Source organism: Tubulanus polymorphus, chromosome 2, assembly GCF_964204645.1.
Source record: "Tubulanus polymorphus chromosome 2, tnTubPoly1.2, whole genome shotgun sequence".
Taxonomy (NCBI): Eukaryota; Metazoa; Nemertea; class Palaeonemertea; order Tubulaniformes; family Tubulanidae; genus Tubulanus; species Tubulanus polymorphus.
The window spans coordinates 14774899-14798228 of record NC_134026.1 but is presented as its reverse complement, the minus strand read 5'-3'; the positions used below and the strand labels follow the sequence as shown (position 1 = coordinate 14798228).

Below are 23330 nucleotides of genomic sequence, written 5' to 3'. Positions count from 1 at the left end.
TGATTTAAGATATCGGTAATGCCTGCTGTAATATTTTTGGATGTGTATAGAATGTGCAAATTGTACCTTTAGAATAATCTGAGAATAATGATTTAAGATATCGGTAATGCCTGCTGTAATATTTTTGGATGTGTATAGAATGTGCAAATTATGTCTTTAGAATAATCTGAGAATAATGATTTAAGATATCGGTAATGCCTGCTGTAATATTTTTGGATGTGTATAGAATGTGCAAATTGTACCTTTAGAATAATCTGAGAATAATGATTTAAGATATCGGTAATGCCTGCTGTAATATTTTTGGATGTGTATAGAATGTGCAAATTGTACCTTTAGAATAATCTGAGAATAATGATTTAAGATATCGGTAATGCCTGCTGTAATATTTTTGGATGTGTATAGAATGTGCAAATTGTACCTTTAGAATAATCTGAGAATAATGATTTAAGATATCGGTAATGCCTGCTGTAATATTTTTGGATGTGTATAGAAGGTGCAAATTGTGCCTTTAGAATAATCTGAGAATAATGATTTAGATATCAGTAATATTGTTTTGTAATAATCTTGATTGAATGTATGCGATTATAGTTTTGAGCTTATACATTTTTCTCATGTAAATGTTAAAGACTAAATAATTTTCAATTGTGGCAACATTTTAGGAAAACGTGTACTTTTTTACACATGCATGTTAAATATGATTTGTTTTTTTTTGTAATTATGATACCGGTGATATTGTTTTGTGATAGTCTTGAATGACCGGTATGCATGCTATATAGTTTTGAGACGATAAGATATTATTGATATTTTAGAAAAATAATGTATTTTCGTATGTCCACGTATATTTTGAGGAATTTTAAAGTTTCTTTCCATTGAACTTCACGAAATTTTATACATGTAGTTTTTTTATATGTGCCTTCAGCAAATATTTTCTGATCTCGATCCTATAATAATTTTGCTGTTACAGATTATTTTGTAAGAATTTATTGTAATAATTAAAGTTATCATTCATTTAATATATATGATTAATTTTTAGTATCCTAATTTGAACCGTAGGAACTCCGAATAATTAACGAAACTTACTTGTTAGCTTTCGCCTGTTCCTACAGGCTTGATCACACTGATGATGTCACTGCTGACGTCATCCGGGATTCCGGTATTCCCTCGAGAATCAGCTGTGTGTGTGCCCCCCTCCATAGAACGGGACAGCACGTTGTTCCAGACGGCCGGGAGATGAAAACGGCCCCCGTCTTTGTTGAGAGAAGGGTGCAATGTACGGATGTGGATTGCTTCTTTGACACCTCTCTCAAACCATCTGGGTTCAACACCGAGAATCCTAACGTTGTCAATGTCAACTGTGTGACCCGGTTGGTCGACATGAAGGTGTTTCGACACCTCTGACGTAACGGAGCTGGGGTGTCTGTGTTCCCCGAATCTGGCTCTTAAGGATCGTTCGGTTTCACCTACATACGAGTCACTACACTGTTCGCACTTGATACACCGGACTCGCTACTCTCGATTTATCCAGTTTGTCCTTAGGTCTAACCAAAATCTGCCGTAGAGTGTTCATGGGTTTGAAGAACACCGGTACTCCGTATCGTTTCATAACCCGACGTAACTGTTCTGAGGTACCCTTAATATATGGCATCACGACGGGAGCGACTTTCCACCTTTCGGATTGTGTAGCTTCCTTAGTATTATTAGCCGGTTTGCATGGGTTCGGTGACGTGATCCAGGCAGGATAGTCGTTAAAACTCAGAGCCTTCTTTACATAGTTGACCTCCTCTAACTTATCCACTGGATCCGATACGACACTTTCCGCCCTGTGGTTCAACGTTCTCACAACACCCTTCTTGTGTTCTAGGGGGTGGTTGCTATTGACGTTCAGGTACTGGTCGGTATGAGTGTCTTTCCTGTATACTCTCGTACGGATAGTGTGGTCACTGTTTACCACCGATAGCGTGTCTAAGAACGCAATAGATCGTTCCGTCCTACTGTCACCACCATAGTCAATACTCGGTAAAACATTGACCGATTCAGCTTCCGATGTCCATTTTATGTCATCGTCCACTTGGTTCAGATGGGTACTAAATTCTTCGGCGTACTGCTTCTTCAATACTGTGTATGTATCATCGACATACCGTTTCCACCACCTGGGAGGATGTAATGCCGTCCTTAAGGCTAACTGTTCAAACTCTTCCATGTATAGATTGCATACGATGGGTGAGACTGGTGAACCCATAGCAGCACCATGGACTTGAAGGTAGTAACCGCCGTTAAACAAGAAGTAAGTACACTTGAGGGGTGTCACTAAACCTAAGACCCCCTAAACCTAAGACCTAAGACCCGTTAGGTCTTATGTTTAGGGGGTCTTAGGTTTAGTGACACCTATATATAATATACTAAACCTAAGACCCATAAACCTAAGACCCCCAAATATCTCGTCTCTGATAAATGAACCAAATTTAAATAGGCCATCGATGGATCATTTTAACTAATATCTATGTATTAGAACCATTTCGAATAGTCTGTTTAGTATGTTATATATAGGTGTGTCACTAAACCTAAGACCCATAAACCTAAGACCCGACTCTAAGTTATTATTTGTGTACTTTAGACTATTCGAAATGGTTCTAATATATAGATATTAGTTAAAATGATCCATCGATGGCCTATTAAAATTTAGTTTATTTATCAGAGACGAGATATTTGGGGGTCTTAGGTTTATGGGTCTTAGGTTTAGTATATTATATATAGGTGTCACTAAACCTAAGACCCATAAACATAAGACCTGGCTCTAATTCGTTATTTGTGTACTTTGGACGAGATATTTGGGGGTCTTAGGTTTATGGGTCTTAGGTTTAGTATATTATATATAGGTGTCACTAAACCTAAGACCCCCTAAACATAAGACCTAACGGGTCTTAGGTCTTAGGTTTAGGGGGTCTTAGGTTTAGTGACACCCCGGTCTGGAGTTGGATTTCGACCTCGACCTCGACCTAGATCTCTCTCGTTGTTTCTTTTTAATTTCTTCCTGCACAAATGTGCAGGCTTTGTCGAAACTGCGGTGTTCTCCACCGCAGTTCGAACAAACGTAATTTTCTTTTATTTTACACTCATAAGTTTGGTGAAAGTGGGCGCACTTCGCGCAAATTGCTTTGTCTTCTGTGCAGTTATATTGATTATGCCCAAACATCTGGCATTTCCTACATTGGAGTAGTGTTGGGCTGCGTCTATAAGCTACGCATTTCTTCCTCACACCGGCGAAAATCTCGAGTCCATTGCTTAACAGAAAATCGTAGTCTGTTTTTTCTGATAGAGCGACTTTAATCTTATCTGTTGTTCTGTTCGTTGCTGCCGATTTCATTTTTGTCGTGTATTTTGGAGTGATTGAGTGGTCTTTAAGAGCGATATCTATGTCTCTTTCGCTGTACTCAGCGACATTGTTGATAACGACGATGTAATCTATTTGTTTTTCGAGCTTATAAAAAGATATATCATATTTTTCGAAAGTGGTATTTTGAGAATTTAGGATCAGTTTCATATCGCGGTACGTTTCCGGATTAACTCGGTAATCGCCGGACATGAGACGTTTGATAGACTTGATTTTAACGTTTGGAATTTCTTTGACTAAGGTTCTGATGAATACTGGTTCGCTCATATATTTAGCTACTCTGGTTACAATAATCGGGCGACAAATACCGTCATCCGTCGACCGAACCTTACTTCGTCTCTGTCCGTCGTCCGACGGTGACTCGCACGCTGGCCTTTTTTCGAAGTCGGTTCTGCGTTAACTTTTACTGGTAAGATTGGATTTTCTATGTTTGTGTTCACTGCCGGGGTTACTGCAACGACCTCGGCGTATGTAGTGGATGGTTCTCTTAGAACCGGAGACGCTAATGCATCTTGTCTTTTTGTAGGTGTTCTAGAGAGTTTTTCCCGAACGAATTCAACAAAATGTTCACTAGGAGATATTCGCTTACTGGATTTTTCAAGGACCACCGGCGACGAGGTCGATGGTTCCGGATCACGTCTGGCTGGAGGTGATCGTAAAACAGACATATTCAAACGCCGATTGAAAAGGGTAGATCATTTAACGGGTATATATAAATATAAATGTATGTTCGTGTTTATATAGAACTACAGATTGTACGGTTTCAATCTTTTCAGAGTAACCGATGACGAATTTGGCAGAGCTTGCCGGATTAGGACGAATCTCGGTGTCGTGTCAGTTCAATAGAAAGTAGCTAATAGTAACGCAATAGAGCGTGGCGAGTCAAGACCAGTGTGCTTTGTTGTAACTATGGCTACGAACAAAAGAAAATGCAACGGAGCGTGACGAATTTTGAATCGACGAAATACGTATGGATAATGTATACGTGTGTGCGTACTCGAATTTCCGCAACGCACGTAATCTAGATGAAAGACTATTTGTATTCCGAACTAATTCTCTAACGTATACTGTATACTGTATACTGTTACGACGATAACTTGCAGTATATACGGATAATAATATGTATAATAATGTGTGTAATATATGGTATGATATGTGTGGTTTTAGTCCTAAACCTAACCTAAACCTATTTTAAAAGAGAGCAAGCCTCTATTGTGTGGCCGTCAAAGTATGCCCTGGGAGGACTCAGTTAGCTCCTCAGGACGTGCAACTCTGATCTCTCTGACCTAAGACTGGGTGTTTAGTTTTTGGAAATGTTTCGTGATGGGATGAAAATGATATGAAATGAAGATGAACTGGATCTAAGGAAGGACTTACGAAACTGCCTAACTAGACCCAGGGAATGTTCTTGTCGCGAAACCTGTTGATACGATCTTCGATCTTAGGATAAGGAGAAATCACCTTTCATCAAATTACGTAGAGCAACAGTAAAAATACCTAATCTACGGCACTTACACGCAGTTTAAACAATTTTTACAACCAAGTTGAGGTTTTTACCCGAACTTTGCTGCGTGCCAAGTGCGTTCTCCCACACAGGACACCACGAAAGTAACCGAAAATAACTGCTGAACTAGGATTAGACACGGGTTTTTATACACGCAGCGCGCAACAAGTGAACAGTATTTGAGTTAGAAGTTAAGTGACCACAGAGACCTTGTGATCTAGACTAATTGTACTTCTGTGATCAAGCTAATAGACAAACTAGGGGTCTGACTAATTATGCCTTTGATCCAGAGTGACTAGAAAACAGCACTAATTATGGCCCTTGATCTAGCTGTTGAATAGTTTGCTTTGATGTATAGTTCTAAAGATCTAAAGAACGGCGTGTCTAATATAGAGTTGAAAAGTTTATTTCGATATAACTTAATAAATACTCAAAGTGTTTTCTATAAAGTGAAATCTAGAATATGTATTATTAATATACGTGAACCGGAATGTTCGAAATATGTCCGAGTTCAGTTTCAAAATTGCCTAATTCCTAATTAGTTTAGATGCGTTAATTAGCGGTGCGCGGCCGAGGCGTATTCCGATATACGCGTGTTTACTAAATAGTCGTAAATGGTGAAATCCGGTTCTTAGTTAATCAAGTTTTCTCCGTATTCTAAAGCTTTTAAGAGCGGATTTTGAAATATCTACGCGGTATTCTACCGAAAATTGGATGAATTAGACAGCGCGGCGTCGGCGATTTAGTAGGAAGTTATAACCCGTAAGATCTAAATTACTGAGTGAGCGCGGGTGGTTAATTAGCCCTAATTACGGGTGACGAGTTTTGATAGAAAAGTCTTACTAATACGTCTGTTTTAATTCTAAGTTCTTAAATATAATTCTATTAGATGAACTACGCTTATTTAGAGTTATTAGGATCGAGTAAAGCTATGTATAAGGGAACCGATCTTGAACATGTGTCAAATATATTCAGACCGGAGCGCGGGTATTCAGTAAATCGGTTTAAGTTTGCGTAGTTTGAGTGGTTCAAAAACACTATGATCTCTTCTTTAATCCGAAGGTTGAAATATATACGTGATATAAAACTCTTTTTGAATCGGGAATATTGGGCCGTGTTCTTTGACAAAAACTGATGAGTTTGAAGGCGTCGTAACTGCGATTTTGTATAGAATTGAGTGGGATAATTATAAATTAGTCAAGAGGCGCAGGTGGCCGATCGGTCACTAATTATGAGTGACTTGTAAACAGTGATTGATGTCCGTGGACTATTATTTATCCTATAAACTTCTTATACTTCTACAACCTATAGTGCGGTTTTTGAATATAGCTACTAATACTTTTGAGCGATGTCATTTGAATTGTTATCCGAATATAAATTGTCTGTTTTAGAGAAATTTGAAACTTGACACCCGGATCTTTATAGAGTATGTTCCAAGAGTTGGCGCGTAGATACGCTATCGTTTAGTTCCCTAATCATCATTAATTACTATATACATTACTATCAATATATATCATCATTATCAATTACTAATATTATTACTTAATTGATTACTATCACTACATATATATTGCTATAGTCCCCTATTCTTGAATCGCACCCTTTATGTTATTTGTATTCCATTTTGGAACACTACTAAAATGAAAACCTCACTGATGAACTGACGAGCTCCGATTAAATGGTTTTCAATGAACAGAAAAACAACCTAGACAAAATAATCTCATCTAAATGTTGAATTAAATAGTAACAGGCCTTATTCATGCACCTTTTTGTCTATTTTTATAATACAGCGTATATTAAAATGATCGTCATTTCTTCACTGAATCGTTATTTTCAACTTACTTAATTGATTTTGCCTTAGCTTCATAATAACTTCGTATAAGTAATTTTTTTACTAATTAAATATCACTAATCACGATTATTCTTAAATTCTAAAAGAACTAAAATGCAGATGTAAAACTTATTAATAATTAAATAATCTATTTCAATTAAACTCCCAAGCACCCCTGCGCGGTGGCAGCCATATTGCCATTGTTAAGCAACACGTTTTCACGCCGTTTTCACAGGCTTTCACGATCTATTCAGTATTATATTCTCATAATGATTGCAAAACGCATTAATGGATGACAATGTATATTAGGGGATCATTGACAACTGGACCTAAAGTGACACCGCTTCTTTGTTTGAGGTGAAACACATAGTGGATCATTGAATGATTAGATTCATTAGAGTGGATTCGAATGGAAGTGGAACAGAAAAAGTCGAAGGCCATTTATTATCCCGCGTTTAAAGGACGCGTTGTGGATTGTTCAGGTATGATTATTGTGATACACCGGTCACAATCCTCTCTTTAATCGTTATCTATAAAGTACTTGAGTAAGGCCCTGGCGAGAGAACGTATCCGTGCACAAATCCGAATGAATAAATTGAAATACCGGATGATAATCTTGAAGATAATATATTTTATTTACTTTGAACAAAGAATGATTTTCCTAATCCCTATTGTATATGAATCCCTATCGTTCCGAAGCTTCCCCTATCCTGCTGTCGACACTCGTCTTACTAGGGTACAGATTCTCTCCTCCCTCTCCCTCTCCCTCTCCCTCTCCCTCTCCCTCTCCCTCTCCCTCTCCCTCTCCCTCTCCCTCTCCCTCTCCCTCTCCCTCTCCCTCTCCCTCTCCCTCTCCCTCTCCCTCTCCCTCTCCCTCTCCCTCTCCCTCTCCCTCTCCCTCTCCCTCTCCCTCTCCCTCTCCCTCTCCCTCTCCCTCTCCCTCTCCCTCTCCCTCTCCCTCTCCCTCTCCCTCTCCCTCTCCCTCTCCCTCTCCCTCTCCCTCTCCCTCTCCCTCTCCCTCTCCCTCTCCCTCTCCCTCTCCCTCTCCCTCTCCCTCTCCCTCTCCCTCTCCCTCTCCCTCTCCCTCTCCCTCTCCCTCTCCCTCTCCCTCTCCCTCTCCCTCTCCCTCTCCCTCTCCCTCTCCCTCTCCCTCTCCCTCTCCCTCTCCCTCTCCCTCTCCCTCCTCCCTCTCTTTTCTTCCAACCCTCCTGTCATGACGCGTTTTGATTTACTCACTCCTTGCTAGTCGTTGTTGAGAGAGCAGCTATTGTCTGTGAATTACCAACGAGCGCATACAGACAACAGAAACTTCAGACAGCTAGTTTTAACATTTAACACAAATTAATTTTTCTAAAACATTAGCGATTATTAACAATTTGTTCTTAAACAACATCTAAAACAACATCTAGATTACTCAAATTAAATATCTTTTCAAAACTTTGTTTCCTTTTCTAATTACAGTACAAATTCATTGTTTCTTTTTTAATTATTATAATTAACTACGATTCGGAATACATTGTGATTAATTATCAATTCTTAAAATATTTGAAATACTTATACTAATTATTTTATCAACAATTTAACTAATTCTATTTTAACACAGGATAAGCAAAACAACCACATCTTCCTAAACTTCCGGTTTTTCCTTTTACGGAAAGTAGCCGGGAATATCATCAAATATCAGCGTGATCCCTTCACGAGCCTCATTATAAATACACTCCATTGTTCTGACCCAACCAAATATGGTTCCAACTATTTAAAAGTTTTATATAAAGATTTTCTGAATGTTTGCCAGATCTCACAGCAGAAGAACCGAGAAAGAATTGTTGTTTATAGACTGATTTATGGTTTGCGTTGGTAGATGAAAGCATCAAACAAGAACTTTCGTAATTCTTACTACTAGTACGTTCTTGTCTGACGGCTTTAACGTAACCCCCACGCATACGGAAACAACATTAAGAACATTTCTAAATACTACGAAACATTTTCAAATACTACGAAAATCTAGCTGTGGATCAATTGTTATGTACATGTAGTAAAGTAAACGTTTATTGTGTTGGACTTCAGGCCACCACAAGGTCACTAAAAGAATATGCTTATTGGAATGAAAACTAACATGACTAAGTAAATATTGTAGGCCTAGAATCTTTATTTTTAGTATTGAATTGAATTTGAATTAGTTATAGTTATTATAAAGTAGGCCTTAAATGATTGAATGTCCAGTGAAAAAAATTGTGAGTGATCATTCCAATTGTGAGGGATAAAAATGGAGTTTCTTTGGTGTTTATTCATCCAATCTAAAAACCGCAGGATCATTTTGATTTTGTTGTGCGCCCATCATCGCCATTAAATTTGTATGCTGGACATAAAATTAGGTCGCTGTCGGAGTTTCGATTGTCGGCAAAAACGACGTTAGTGCAATCAATTCTTGACCATTTTTTTCAAACTTTATAGGGTCTACACCAATAAGAATTGATCCAGACCGAAACTATAAAATTGGAATTCCCATTTTTTAGCTTAAAAATGTGTCCACCAGGGGATTGTTGGAAAACGATGTTAGCGCGAGAGAGCCTTCAATTCTCCACTGATTTCTCAACAATGTCAGTGTGATGAAAATCAGGTATTTACATAATAGATTAGATGAGCGTCGAAATGGTTTTAGTATAGATTACAGCGTGAGCATTGTAAATTCTTCTCATTTTAGGATGCCTACTCACTATTGGATGATACAACAGCTGCTGCCATACGCTGATTAGTCGGAAAACCTAATACTGTTGGGTGCATGCATGCTGTCGTCCACTCATTTAAAAGAAGAACTAATTGTCAAGGCATTGGACTGGATGCGACGCAATGAAAGTCTTCCATGAGGAAAAAAGTTGGACCCAAACCGGGTCAGCTAAATAATACGTAAGTACATGAATTCAATATATAATGGCTAGCGTTCATTTGTTGTTGATTTACAGGGGCGGATCCAAGCAGGAAGAACGAGGGTTCAGCTCTTATGAAAAGGGCACTAGTCAATACAGGTCTCACGGTGTGAACAGGTAGTATGGGGTTTGTGCACTTCGATCATAGGGTGTAATTTTTCACCTGTGATTCAAAAGGGCACTTGGTCAGAAAAGGGGAGGGTTTAACGTTTAATATGGCGCTCGAGGCGAACAATCACCGTGTCATGATGCGTTGGGTGATTCAGTCGAAGGACGTGTTGGATTCGGGCGATTCAGTCGGCGCAGACCCTGACAAATTAGGTGATTTTACCGACGATTTCGTTGCTCGACGAAATTGCCTAATGTGTCCCCAGCTTTAGTCCATTTGAGACTTTAGTCCAAGCGGGCTATTGCATTCACCCTTCGTTCGTCTGTTGCTGGAATCCAGTATTTTGGGAAGTTTTAATACTCTTGATATTTAAGTTATACATGTATCTATCCTAGCCATGTCTCCAGCCCAAAACTGGTCCGAATCAAGATGGCCAACTGCATTGGCCATTTTCGTTCCCCAAAATCATCACTTATGCAATTTTTGGAAAATTTTGAAGATGCTTCAATTTTGACACAAGATGGACATCATGTGACCTTTTTTGTACCCAAAAAGGTCATTTTTGCCTTGTAGCTGCTTAATGGTTTGCAATTTTTCTTTGAAATTTGTAATGGGTGTACATTCTTAACAATCTAAAACATAGGAGACAGATTTTTCGATCAGTCAAGCGTGACACATTTGGCAGCCATCTTAGTGTCATCAGTTCTTATTCGTAGATAGAAAAAGGTTCTTGAAGGAAAATATCGACAGGTTTTGACTTATAGTCTTGATATTTGATAATTGTTACCACTGTTGTAGTATTCATCTCATGTGGAATTGGGGTTACCCAGGTTTTTGTTCTCACCACCAGGGGGAGTTGAATATTGAATTATATACAATTTGTCTAATTTATTTTGGTACCTATGAATACTTTATAACATCGATCAATTATAAAATTGTAGCTTGTGACATGTTCTATGATAGTGGTGAGTTTCAATGTCCTGTTTCTATTTTATTATGTTGATTGGTTAGCATTCGAAACCCCTAGACCCCTTGTTTTTCATGGTGACGTTGAACATTGAAATTTCCAGATTGTCAAGCATTTCACCATATGGCTTAAAATCAAGTCATTGAAGAGTGCAAAAACTGGTAACTGTTTTATGCAGAAGACTTTTAGAAAAAGCTACAGAATTCAATCATCATCCCAAGCAGCTGAAGTTGAATTATTTATCCGGGTAAAGAAATCATTTTATACTTTTGCTTAATTTTTTTCAAATGGTTATCATTTCAGAACAATGTCGAAAGGAGAAGGGTACGAAAGAGGCCATAGGACATGCCATTACTCAAAGATTTATAAAATTTATGAAGATGAATAAATCAGTTAGTATGGAAAATGTGAATCTCTTGAGTACGTTCATTCTAAACAGCACATGGATTAAGGAGATGGTCCTCACATGGTGGTTTGATTTGAATTCAACAAAAAATGGCAATTGAAGACACATGTATTTAGCATGAAGTACACGTGTAAGACACGTGTAATATTGGATGAAATACACATGTAATTAGGATAAAGTACACGTGTAATACAAGATGAAAAACACGTGTAATAAGGATGAAGTACACGTGTAATTTGGATGAAGTACACGTGTAATTAGGATGAAGTACACGTGTAATTTGGATGAAGTACACGTGTAATTGGGATAAAGTACACGTGTAAAATTGGGCCAATTTTACACGTGTACTTGAAATACACGTGTATTTTCATTTACAATTACACGTGTACCATTTTCATAAGGGCAAGCTTTCAGTCACTTCCGAGAAATTATCTACGTCTTAACAAACTGACTTACATGATTCCTACCACGACGTCCTAAAAAAGAAACCAGTAGATGAATTGAGATGGAACATCTAGAAATCGCACGAAATGTCGGTTTACTTCGGTTGGTAGAGTGGGATATTACCCCTTGACATAAGTGCTTTGCTGTTTTTACGGATTAGGAACATACAGTACAAGGGTATGTGGCTATGAACAGGTTTTTTGCTTCAAATCTAACAAAAAGTCCATTGGCTAGTAGTAGATTCTGGTACTTATTCAATAATTTATCGATACTATCAGATTTCGTCTCCAGACTTTCTTCAAGGTATTTTATATCATCTAGATGCCTTTTTTTCTTCTGATTAACTTTTAATTTTCTTTCAACAAGATTGCATTAGTTTGCTTGACTTCTACAATTAATTCGGAGTTACATTTCAATTGACATTGAAGCTGTTCTTATTTATCATACGTTGCTTTGGATATCTTCAAGTCAGATTCATGCTGGTTGATTTTTGGAGCCGATGTCAACGGTCTGGCCGATCGATAATCATTCCTATGCTTAGTACACTACGCTCAAAGCTTTTTAGCACTCTCAAACGCAATTTCAGTAGCATGTAATTTCGCTACTTATGACCGAATTGAACGGATTAAGCAAAAATATATTTCGTAATCGGTTTTTCGTGGATGAGTGCAAAACATGGCCTGGCCTGGCCCTTTGGCTTGGCTTGGCCCTTCTATTTGTTTGTTTCGGCCTACAGATTATGACCTTGGCCTTCAACCGGGAATTCAAACCATGGCGTGGCCAAAATATTTGGGTTCGAATCCCAAAATTATCAGGTCTGCTACCGTTTTTCTGCGCGGCAAGTGAGGAGGCCACTTCCAAGGCATCTGCTCGGGTTATAACGACAAAGCAGAATGAACGCCTATTTATTGGAATCGATTTGAAAATATTATTTGTCGTTTACTGTTGTCATAATTACAAATGTAAATAGACCTACACGTAATTTCTTTAAATAAAAACCATCAGCAAAGCATCCAGGTCTTAAAGCCGCGTAATTTCAAATTCAAATTTATTCATAGTAAATTTTGCTCAAATCTCATTAACTCCTCGAAGTCATACTCAAGATGTCGTCTCAGGGCTTCCGTTTTCCATGGTACAAAAACATCCACTGTTCTGTGTTATCCACTGTGCTACCACAATGCCGATACATGGTAGGCCTACATACGGTATGTACATCAGTTTCTTACAGATCACAGAATCCAAAATTCCCTGATATTTCACTGACCCTTGACCAAAAGTTCCCAGGTTAAATTACTGAAATAATATATCCTCAGTGGGGGCGTTTTCTTATGAAGAGGTTCCTTGTGCCACTCGTCTTTAGCAAGAACAAGACACCAAAAATTCAAATTCTTTGATTAGATTGTAAGATATCCTCAGTGGAAGCTGTTTCTTATCAGAGGTTCCTTGTGCCACTCATCACCAGCAAGTACAAGACACCAAAATTCAAATTGTTCCCTTACTGTTCCATGAATAGTGAGATTTCCTGATCTGTATGAACCCTGGTACATGTACCAGCTAATCAAAACACAAAAATAAAAATTGTCATTACCGCATTAAAGGGACTGCTACTGAGTCTTTGATATCTGAATCCATATATGATCCATTAATTACAGAGATGAAGCTTATGTCGAAACATGCCATATAGTTAGTTTAATCATCAAAAATTAATTACAACCTAATTGATAATACATGTAGACCACTATATAATGTAGCCAATCATTACAACTGTGAATATCACTTGTGGCGGCAAAATAAATTGAAATCTTTCAAAAAAGACAGCACACAGCTCACTGGTAATCCCAATATCTTCTGGGACAACTAACTTTGAATCAGAAAAGCTACCGTCTCCTTTTGTGAAGCAGTCTTTGTTCAGATGGTAATGTTTGAATTGCAATGCCCCATGTTTCCAGTCAGTTTTTGTAGATTTAGGGTAATAATCCCGTTGCTTATGCGCAATAACAAACTTTTGGTCAACAACAAAACCTGCTTTTCCAGAAGTTTTCTCGACACCCAGCACAGATCTTAATATTCCATTTTAACACTCAAGATATATGGCTCAACAGAATTTTGCATGGATGGCTTTGGTTGAAGTTGTTTCTTTTTATCACTAACCACATGACATGTTTTGACATGACCTTCATCTGGAGTCTGCACTCGGTCATCTCTCTCTAAAAGAGGTACAGGACTAGTGCACTGAACAGATCGTACTCTAGATGGCCTTTTCTTTCCCATCCCTCGTGACATACCAAAATCTCCAAGCGACGTCAAAGGACCTTTAGAATTAGGACTGTTCAATAATGAAGAAACGTATACTTTAGAGTCGAGGTTATCCGTAGATGTAGCCAAGGTGTGCGAACAAAATCCCCTACCCTTATATCCAACACAAACATTATCACATATCCAATGGCGCCATATTAAATCGGATATTATTGTAGAAGACGATTTAGCTAGGTATCAACTCTGTAATCGATTTAGTTCACTATATATTTTCTGCTTAACGCCGCGGGTTACGGGAACATACTACTATGGGAACATGACCGACCTCGATATAGGTTCCCATATACCGTGGTATATGGGAACTCGCGTTTATCTTAATATAATGAGTATATTTAGGCAGACAACTAAGAGTTCTATTGGTTTACTACGTTGTTAACCCAGATCTCTTAAAAATATGGTTTTATTGACATATACAAGTACAGGGATGCGGGTACTTAGTGTTATAGGAACGCCGTCATATTTTTGATCCAATGGCGCCATATTAGATCGGATATTATTGTAGAAGAAGACGATTTAGCTAGGTATCAACTCTGTAATCGATTTAGTTCACTATATATTTTCTGCTAAACGCCGCGGGTTACGGGAACAATCTACTATGGGAACATGACCGACCTCGATATAGGTTCCCATATACCGTGGTATATGGGAACTCACGTTTATCTTAATATAATGAGCATATTTAGGCAGACAACTAAGAGTTCTATTGATTAACTACGTTGTAAACCCAGATCTCTTAAAAATATGATTTTATTGACATACAACAACATACGGGAACATACTACTATGAGAACATGACCGATCTTGACATAGGTTCCCATATACCGGCATGCGGAGATGAGACTATTAATTATATCATTGGTTTTAGGAAAACTCATAAAAATGAAAAATAATTCTCGCACGCTCGAATTTATATTTCATTTTTTATGAGTTTCACTTCTTATTCACGTAGAAATTCTTATTATTTTCATATTTTTCATTTTTTACTCACCCGCCCTTTCAACCTTTAATCTAGAACAACTAAACCCCTATTACTCTTAAAATAATCATATACATGAATAAAATATATATGAATAACATATAAATTGATAGATTATTCAATATAAAAGTAACGAGTAATTAACGAGCTCTTATAGATAGATATATAGATATATTTTAAACATATTTCAATTTTTATATTTGTATGAGTTAGTTTTTTAAACATTAAAAGTGTTAGTAAAGTGTGAGTGAAATAGTTCATATTCAAAACAGTGAATATTTATATTTATATGTGTTAAATTCTTGATTTTTAAACATAAAAAGTGTGAGTAAAGTGTGAGTGAAATAATTCATATTTAAAACTGTGAATATTTATATTTATGTGCGTTAAATTCTTATTTTTTAACATAAAAAGTGTGAGTAAAGTGTGAGTGAAATAATTCATATTTAAAACAGCGAATATTTATATTTATATGTATTAAATTCTTATTTTCAATATAAAAGTAACGAGTAATTAACGAGGGAAATAATTCATATTTAAAACAGTGTATATTTATATTTATATGTGTTAAATTCTTGATTTTTAATATAAAAAGTAACGAGTAATTAACGAGCGAAATAATTCATATTTAAAACATTGAATATTTATATTTGAATGAGTTTTAATAAAAAATTTGTCATAAAAATGAAGAAAGAAGAAGAAGAACCCAACTTTAAAATCGAAATCAATGAAACCAATCAATAATTTTCACAGTTTAACATTAAAAATTATATTTCAGTAACAAATTTAGTGTCCGCAAGACATTATAAAATTGAAAATATTACTGTTATTAATCAAATATTATCAAATGAAACATATTTAATTACTAAACTAATTGATACTTTTGATAATGGTGTTAAAAATCCTAAAATGTTCAATACAGTTTTTAATTTTAAAGGAACTTTAGATGAAAACATAATAAATATTCTTAAAACTCCTTTCAATGAAAGAAAAAGTGATATAATACTTTCTAAAGATTACAATGATTTGATTAACTTAAGAATTGAAAAAAGCCAATTATATTATTTCAATTTTGATAATAAACAAATTATCTATAATGAAAATTCATCAAATATTGGTATTCAATGTGAATCAGTTAATAATAATTCTTATAAAGATATTGCAGTTCAATGTAACTTTGATGATGAATTTAGAAAATTCAACCCTAATGAAAAAGTGTATTGTTATTGCGGTGGTAAATATTTAAGATCACATAAATCAAAACATTATCAAACAGTTAAACATATCAATTATGAAAAGAATTCTAACGTGTTAATCAAATTTTAATAAAAATATGGATTATAAATGGAGAGTAAACAAACACATAGTGAGAACAACAAATTATTTCTAGATAGAATAAAAGATACTTCAAATGTCAAATCAGTAGATTATAAATTTAAGAAGTTAAAAGAATTACCAATCCATAAGAAATATCTAATTACAAATATTGTTACAGTTACTAACAAATATGGAGATAAATTAGTTATACCCTTAGAATATGAAGGATTAAAAGGAAATAAATATAAATTCAGAACATGTTTACCAGATAGATTTGATAGATTATCAAGTGAAGATTTAGAAGAATTATGTTCTGGAGATTTCTACTTCATATACAATGGTAAAAATGAAAAAGGGCACCATGAAATAGATTTCGAATAAAATATGTAAAATAAATGGTAGAATTAAAAGAATACCGAATATTTGTTGATTCTAGGAGACTTACAAATTATAAATCACATAATTTACTAGTACAATTAGATAGAGAATTTAAGAATTGTGTTGATTTAAAATTAGTTAATATAAGTTTATGTAATTCTTTTGACAATGTATCGGATAAAACTATTGAATATAGAGTCTTTTTAATTCATGATAGAAATAAAAGTAAATGGTTTCATCTTTATCTTAAACCAGGATTATATAATTTAGATACATTAGCGCAGGAAATTAATAGAAGAGCTCGGTTGAAAATGGGTGCATCTGCTGGATTTGGATTAAGACTGATTAAAAGTGATAGCTCTGATAAAATAAGAATAAAATTAGGCAATGAAGATCAACATCAATATCTAGTTAAAAAACCTTTAGCTAAAATTTTAGGAATAACCCCAGATGTAAGGATACGCAATGCTGATGCTACACCAAACTTAATACCTTTTACACACTTTTATATTTATTGCAATTTAATCGATCCTACAAAAACATTCGAAGCACCTAAAGATATAACTTGTAATTCTGGTTTATTAAACATTTTACCATTGAAGAATGTTAAAGAATTTGAAACGCAAATAAATTATAATTTAACAGAATGTGATTTCAAACCATGCATTCCTCAATTTAATAATTTTGATTAGAAATTATAAATCATAATGGATATTTAATCGATTTGAATATCTTTCCTGTGATATATGAATTAGTTATAAGATGTAGAGAGTAATTTTTTTCACTATAAAAATGAATATAACAGTACGACCGAGTATATGTTTTGGGTTTGATTTTAAACATGGTAAAGAAATGAGAATTAAACTAAATGATGTAATTACTGATATAAAAAGTAAATCATTTAACAATGCATCAATGATTAATAAAGAAAATTATAATATAGAAAAAGTAATTGATTTAATTAAAACGCCATTAGAATATTATGAATTAAATGAAGATGGAATTATTGATGATATTAAAAACATATTATCCAAAATATATGATAATCATAAAAGTAGTAATGAAATAAATGTTGAAATAATTATAACTAAGATAACTAAATATTTTGAAGATAGTAATTTTTTTTTGATAAATAAATGAGTGATAATAAGTGAATAATAACTGGATTATATAATGGAGCCTTACTATCAGTTGGAACTGTTGGTTATTCAATGGTATTAAAAAAAGTTTTTAAAATGGGAATTGTTAATGTTGATGGATTTGATATAAATGATATTTAAAAATTAACATTAGCAGTTACTTTATCTAATCTAACTATTGATTATTTGGAGAAAAAAAATATTCCTCGAATACAAATGCATAAATTTTTTGCTAAATAAATGGCTTCTGCAATAATAACTATTATAGGATCGGCAATTGTTACACTTTAGCATTTACTGGTGGTGGTTATTTATTTAAGCATATTGATAAAAATGGTTCATTATCAGAACAAAAAAGACATAACTTAGCATTAGAAAAATACAATAAAGCTGCAGAAGAAGACAAAACTATATGGATTATATTAACAAAGAATTATATGATCAGAAGATTTCACATAGAGATTTTCAATCAGTCGATGATGCAATGAGTTTATATAACGCGGTAACCAATAAAGAAAAATTACATCTGTACAAACCTAATTTATCAGATTATTATACCCCAAGTAAAGAACAACAGAAATATGAAATAATTTGGATTTTAGGTGGAACAGTTATTGTTATATTTGTAGCATATAAATTTACTAATTAGTAATTTTTTTGCTAAATAAATAGATGATAAAGTTGATAATATTGATATTATTCCTCATGATATAAATAAAACTAAACTAAAAATATATTTAGAAAAAGAAATATTAGAATTTGAAAGTGACTTAAAGATAAAAAAGAAAAAATATTTAAAAAGTAAAATTATATATTATTTTATTATCAGTGGTTCAGTTACAATTAGTTCTGTAATAACATTTCTAGCAATATTCAGTCCATTAACACCTTTAGCTATATCAATTGGTGTGTTAGGATTATCATCAAGTGTTTTAACTGGTATAAGTTCAAAATTAAATATAAAAAGTAATAAAGAAAAAATTAAAACTAATATAAAAGAAATTAATAAATTGAAGAATACACTAGATTATATAATAAGTTTAAATGGTCATATAACAGTTGAAGAACAAAATAAATTATTAAAAGAATTAGTTAATTATTAATTTTTTAATTATATAAATGGTAGATAGTTTTCCAAAAGCTTTCCAATATAATGAATCAATTAAATATAATATTCCAGCAATAAATTTTAATAAAGATATTTCATATAGAAATGAAGTTTTAGATTCATTAACTAATTTAGAAATTTATGTTACTGAAACTAATAATTTTAATGCAAAGATAAAATATATTTCATATATATTTAATTAATTTTAGAAATTTAAATGAGGCAAAACAATGGTTATTAAAATCTAATATGAAGTATTGGCAGAACCAATAAAATTTTGCTGTTTATTGCGCAACAACAGGATGTGGTATAAGTTGGAATGATCATTTAAATAAACCAAGTTTACCATTGATGTTAACTTATCTCTTTTTAGATTTCATACATATTTTCAAATGAAATTAATATTAGATGAATTACAATGTCCTTTACCAGGTTCAAAATATTTTAAAGAATTGAAAAATAATATTAATTTTTCTTAGTTTTATAAAATATGTAATGAATTTAATATTAATTCAAATAATGATTTTAGAGCAAAAATTGGAACAATGGGTGGATTAGGAATATTATATACTAAAGAATTTGGAAAAATAATGACAAATACAGATATAAAAACACTAAATTGGAATGAATTACCAAAATATTATTATAATATACAACAACAAAACAATAATGGTTGGATTAATTTTATTTTAGAAAATAGAGAAGGTTTTACTAAAGCTGGAATACAAAGAATAAATCAATCTATTAGAACTTATTTGATATGTATTTTAGGCGCGCAAGTTGAAACAAGATCACCAATAGTTGGAAATGATAACACTTCATTTGATGCGCAGAAACAATTTAAAGTATTATTTGAAGATTCTATTCATAATGATAAAAATAGATCGATTCCAGAAAACATTGTAAGATATCAAAATTATTTAGATAAATCACATAATAGATTAAATTATTGTATAGGCCCTAATCTATTAATTATTTCTAATGATTTAGTATTAAATATGGGAAATATAATTGGTTATAATAATCTAATTAAGACTGCAACAATAAATAATTCATTTGGATTAAATGATATAAATAAAAAGATTATTACTGCTCCAAAATTAATGGAAGGTGAAAAAAATAAAAAACATATTCAATCAACAGAAACTAAAACTAAGAATATTAAATTAAATAATGATTCTAAAATAAAAGATTACAATACTACAGAAAATATAAAAAACTGATAATATTCAACATGTTATAATTAAAACTAATGATGATAATAAATCCCATGAAAATGCTAAATTAGCTATAACTTATTATATTATTACCAAAAAATATAACAGATAACATTGAACCAGAAGATATTTCAGAACAAATTAGAGAAGATGATCCACATTTTATGAATAATTTAGAATTTAAAAATGATCCATGGTTTTATTAAGTTGAATTAAATAACGAAACTGTATCAATTCAATTATCTAAAATGGGACAAGAAGATCTGTTCCATCCTGAAATGCGTGCAGGATCTTCAATTGAACGTTCAGAAGGTGGTAGAGAATTTCTCAGAATTAAATGGAATGCAATCGATAGAATAAATGAAGAAGAACCAATTCCTAAAATTGATATTGACAAATATTCACCATTAAAAAATCCAAATTTAAACCCTACTGATTTTGATCCAGAAATGGAAGAATATGGAGATCGATTAGATTGATTAAGATCTTCAACACCCGAAACATCGAGAAGAGATATTCAACAAATTGATAATGATTCAAATATGCAGGAAACATTATTAACTTTGCTGCTGAACATATTATTTTATTTTTAATTACAGTTGTAAGTGCTATTATTTTTGGGTTAGTGAATATGATATCAAAAAGATATCAAGAAAAAAATAATAAAAATAAATAATTAATTTTTTTATTAAATAAATGAGTGGGAGTTATATAAGTCCTTCTAAGATTTCTAGAATATCTAATGCTATTAAAGCAGAAAGATCACATCATATAATTACTCATAATCCTTCAAATATAAATCCCGATGAAACTTTATATGTTAGAATTCCTAGATTAACACAAAATACTTTTTATGTTCCAAATAGTATTTATTTATCAGCTGATATAAAAGTAACTGGTCATGATAATAATTATGTTGTTGATAATGTTGGGAGATATTTGATTATAAAATTAACAATAAAGATTGGTCCAGAAACAGTTTTCTCATTAGATGATTATAATTTATTTATGCATTATAAAGATTTATGGTTAACTAAAGAAAATAGAAATAATATGATATTTCAGGGTATTCAATCGGAAAACCATAATAAATTAAGATCGGGAGCTAATGACGCAATAGTAACTCGTGCCATAGATGATTTGATTAAAAAGATTTATGGAAGCAAATATAAAATTCCATTAGACTTTGAATTGATAAATAATAATGCACCTGTATATAAATACGCAATTCAAGAAGATATTATATTTGAGATAACATTTGCTCCTGTGAATGAAATTGTATTATCTAGCGTTGTTAAAGATATGGGTTATAAATTATCGAATATATGTTTAGAATATAACACAGTAACTAATGAAAATATTGCTAGCACAATTCAAACTCAATACAATCAAGGATTTTCATTATTATATGATTATATTGATAAATTTAAAACTGTAACTATTAATGCAAATGATGAAATAATTAATGAGAATATTAACTTCCCAAGAAGATCTATTAAAGGTATATTAATATTTTTTACCATTGCAACATATTCTAATGGTGCAATAAAGGTAGATAATTATTATAATCCTGAAATAACAAAAGTAGAAATAACTATCGAAGGAATAGCAAATAAAATATTTTGTCAAGGAATGAGAATGATAGATCAGTGGCCAGAAATTAGAAAACATTTTATGAATGAAAAAGTAAAATCATTTGAAAATTGTAATATTAATCAAATTGATTATTATACCGGCAATAAATACGCATTATGGTTAGATTTTAGAACAACAGAGGATAATTCATTACATGGTTCTGGGAAAAAACTACAAAATACAAAAGATGGAATACAATTATTCATGAAAAAGAAAAAAGGAAGCTTAAATTTCAAAATGCACATTTATATTATATCTGACGCACAACTAAATATTGTAAATTCACAATTAGATAGTATTCAATATTAGAAATATAAAGTTAAAATTAACGATATATAAATGGGTGGTATAAAATCTCCTAATACTAAAGAACAATATTTAAGAAATTTATATTACAACCCTGAGAGTTCGGTTGCTTATTCTTCTGCCAAAAAAATATGGCGTCAAGTAAAACAAGATAAATTAGATAAGATAATCCCACAAAATTTAATTAAATATAAAGATATAAATGAATTTATGTTAGAACAACCAACATACACAACACATAAAAAAATTGTTAGAAAATATAAAACTCGTAAAACTATGGTAAGTTATGTAGATCAACAGTGGCAAGGAGATTTAATTGATATGAAAAATGTTAAAAAAGATAATGATGATTATTGGTAGATATTGAATATAATTGATATTTTTAGTCGTTATGTATGGAGCTTCCCACTTTATAGAAAAGATGCTGTACAAACATCAAATGTTTTAAGAAAATTTCTTTCGGATGATAAACTAAAACCAGAAATAATACAATTTGATGATGGAAAAGAGTTTGATAATTCACTTGTTCATGAACTCTTAGATAATCATAATATAAAATATTTTTCAACAAAATCGGATAAAAAAGCGGCAGTTGTTGAACGATTTAATAGAACATTAAGAACAAGAATGTGGAAATATTTTACAGCAAATAATACTTTAAAATGGATTGATGTTTTACCAAAATTGATAGAAGGATATAATAATTCTTATCATTCTTCTATTGGAATGAAACCTATTGATGCTAGAAAACCTGAAAATGCTGAAATTGTTTGGAATAATTTATACGGAGCATTTCTTGTAGATGATTTTGGTGAACCTAAATTTAAAGTTGGTCAAAATGTTAGAATTTCTAAGTATAAAAAGATATTTGATAAAGGATACGATCGAAATTTTACTAGAGAAATATATAAAATAAAAAAGGTAATAACAACAAAACCATATGTCTATAAATTAGAAGATTTAGATGGTGAAGAAGTTGATGGCTACTTTTACGAAGAAGAATTGAGTTTAACTACTGAAAATCTAGAACAAGAATATAAAACTGAAGAAGTATTAAAAACAAAAACTATTAAAAGAAAAAAATATTCTTTAGTAAAATGGGTTGGATGGCCAGATAAATTCAATGAATGGATATTATCAAGTAAAATTAAAAATATATAAATTAATAAGGAATTATTCATATTTGAGCCTCATAATATGTTAATTTCTGGCGTAACAAATTGTAGAAAAACTTATTTTATATTAAATTTATTAGAAACTGTTTATGAAAACTATTTTGATAATATAGTATTATTTTGTCCAACATATGAATTTAATCAAACTTATGATAGAAATATTACTAGAAATAATAAATTTATT

At 32.6% G+C, this 23330-nt stretch overlaps 1 pseudogene; it reads right to left on the bottom strand.

Moving 5' to 3' along the window:
• Window positions 1-1083: 1083 nt before the first annotated feature.
• Window positions 1084-2200, bottom strand: LOC141898943 (uncharacterized; annotated as a pseudogene).
• Between the last annotated feature and the right edge of the window lie 21130 nt (window positions 2201-23330).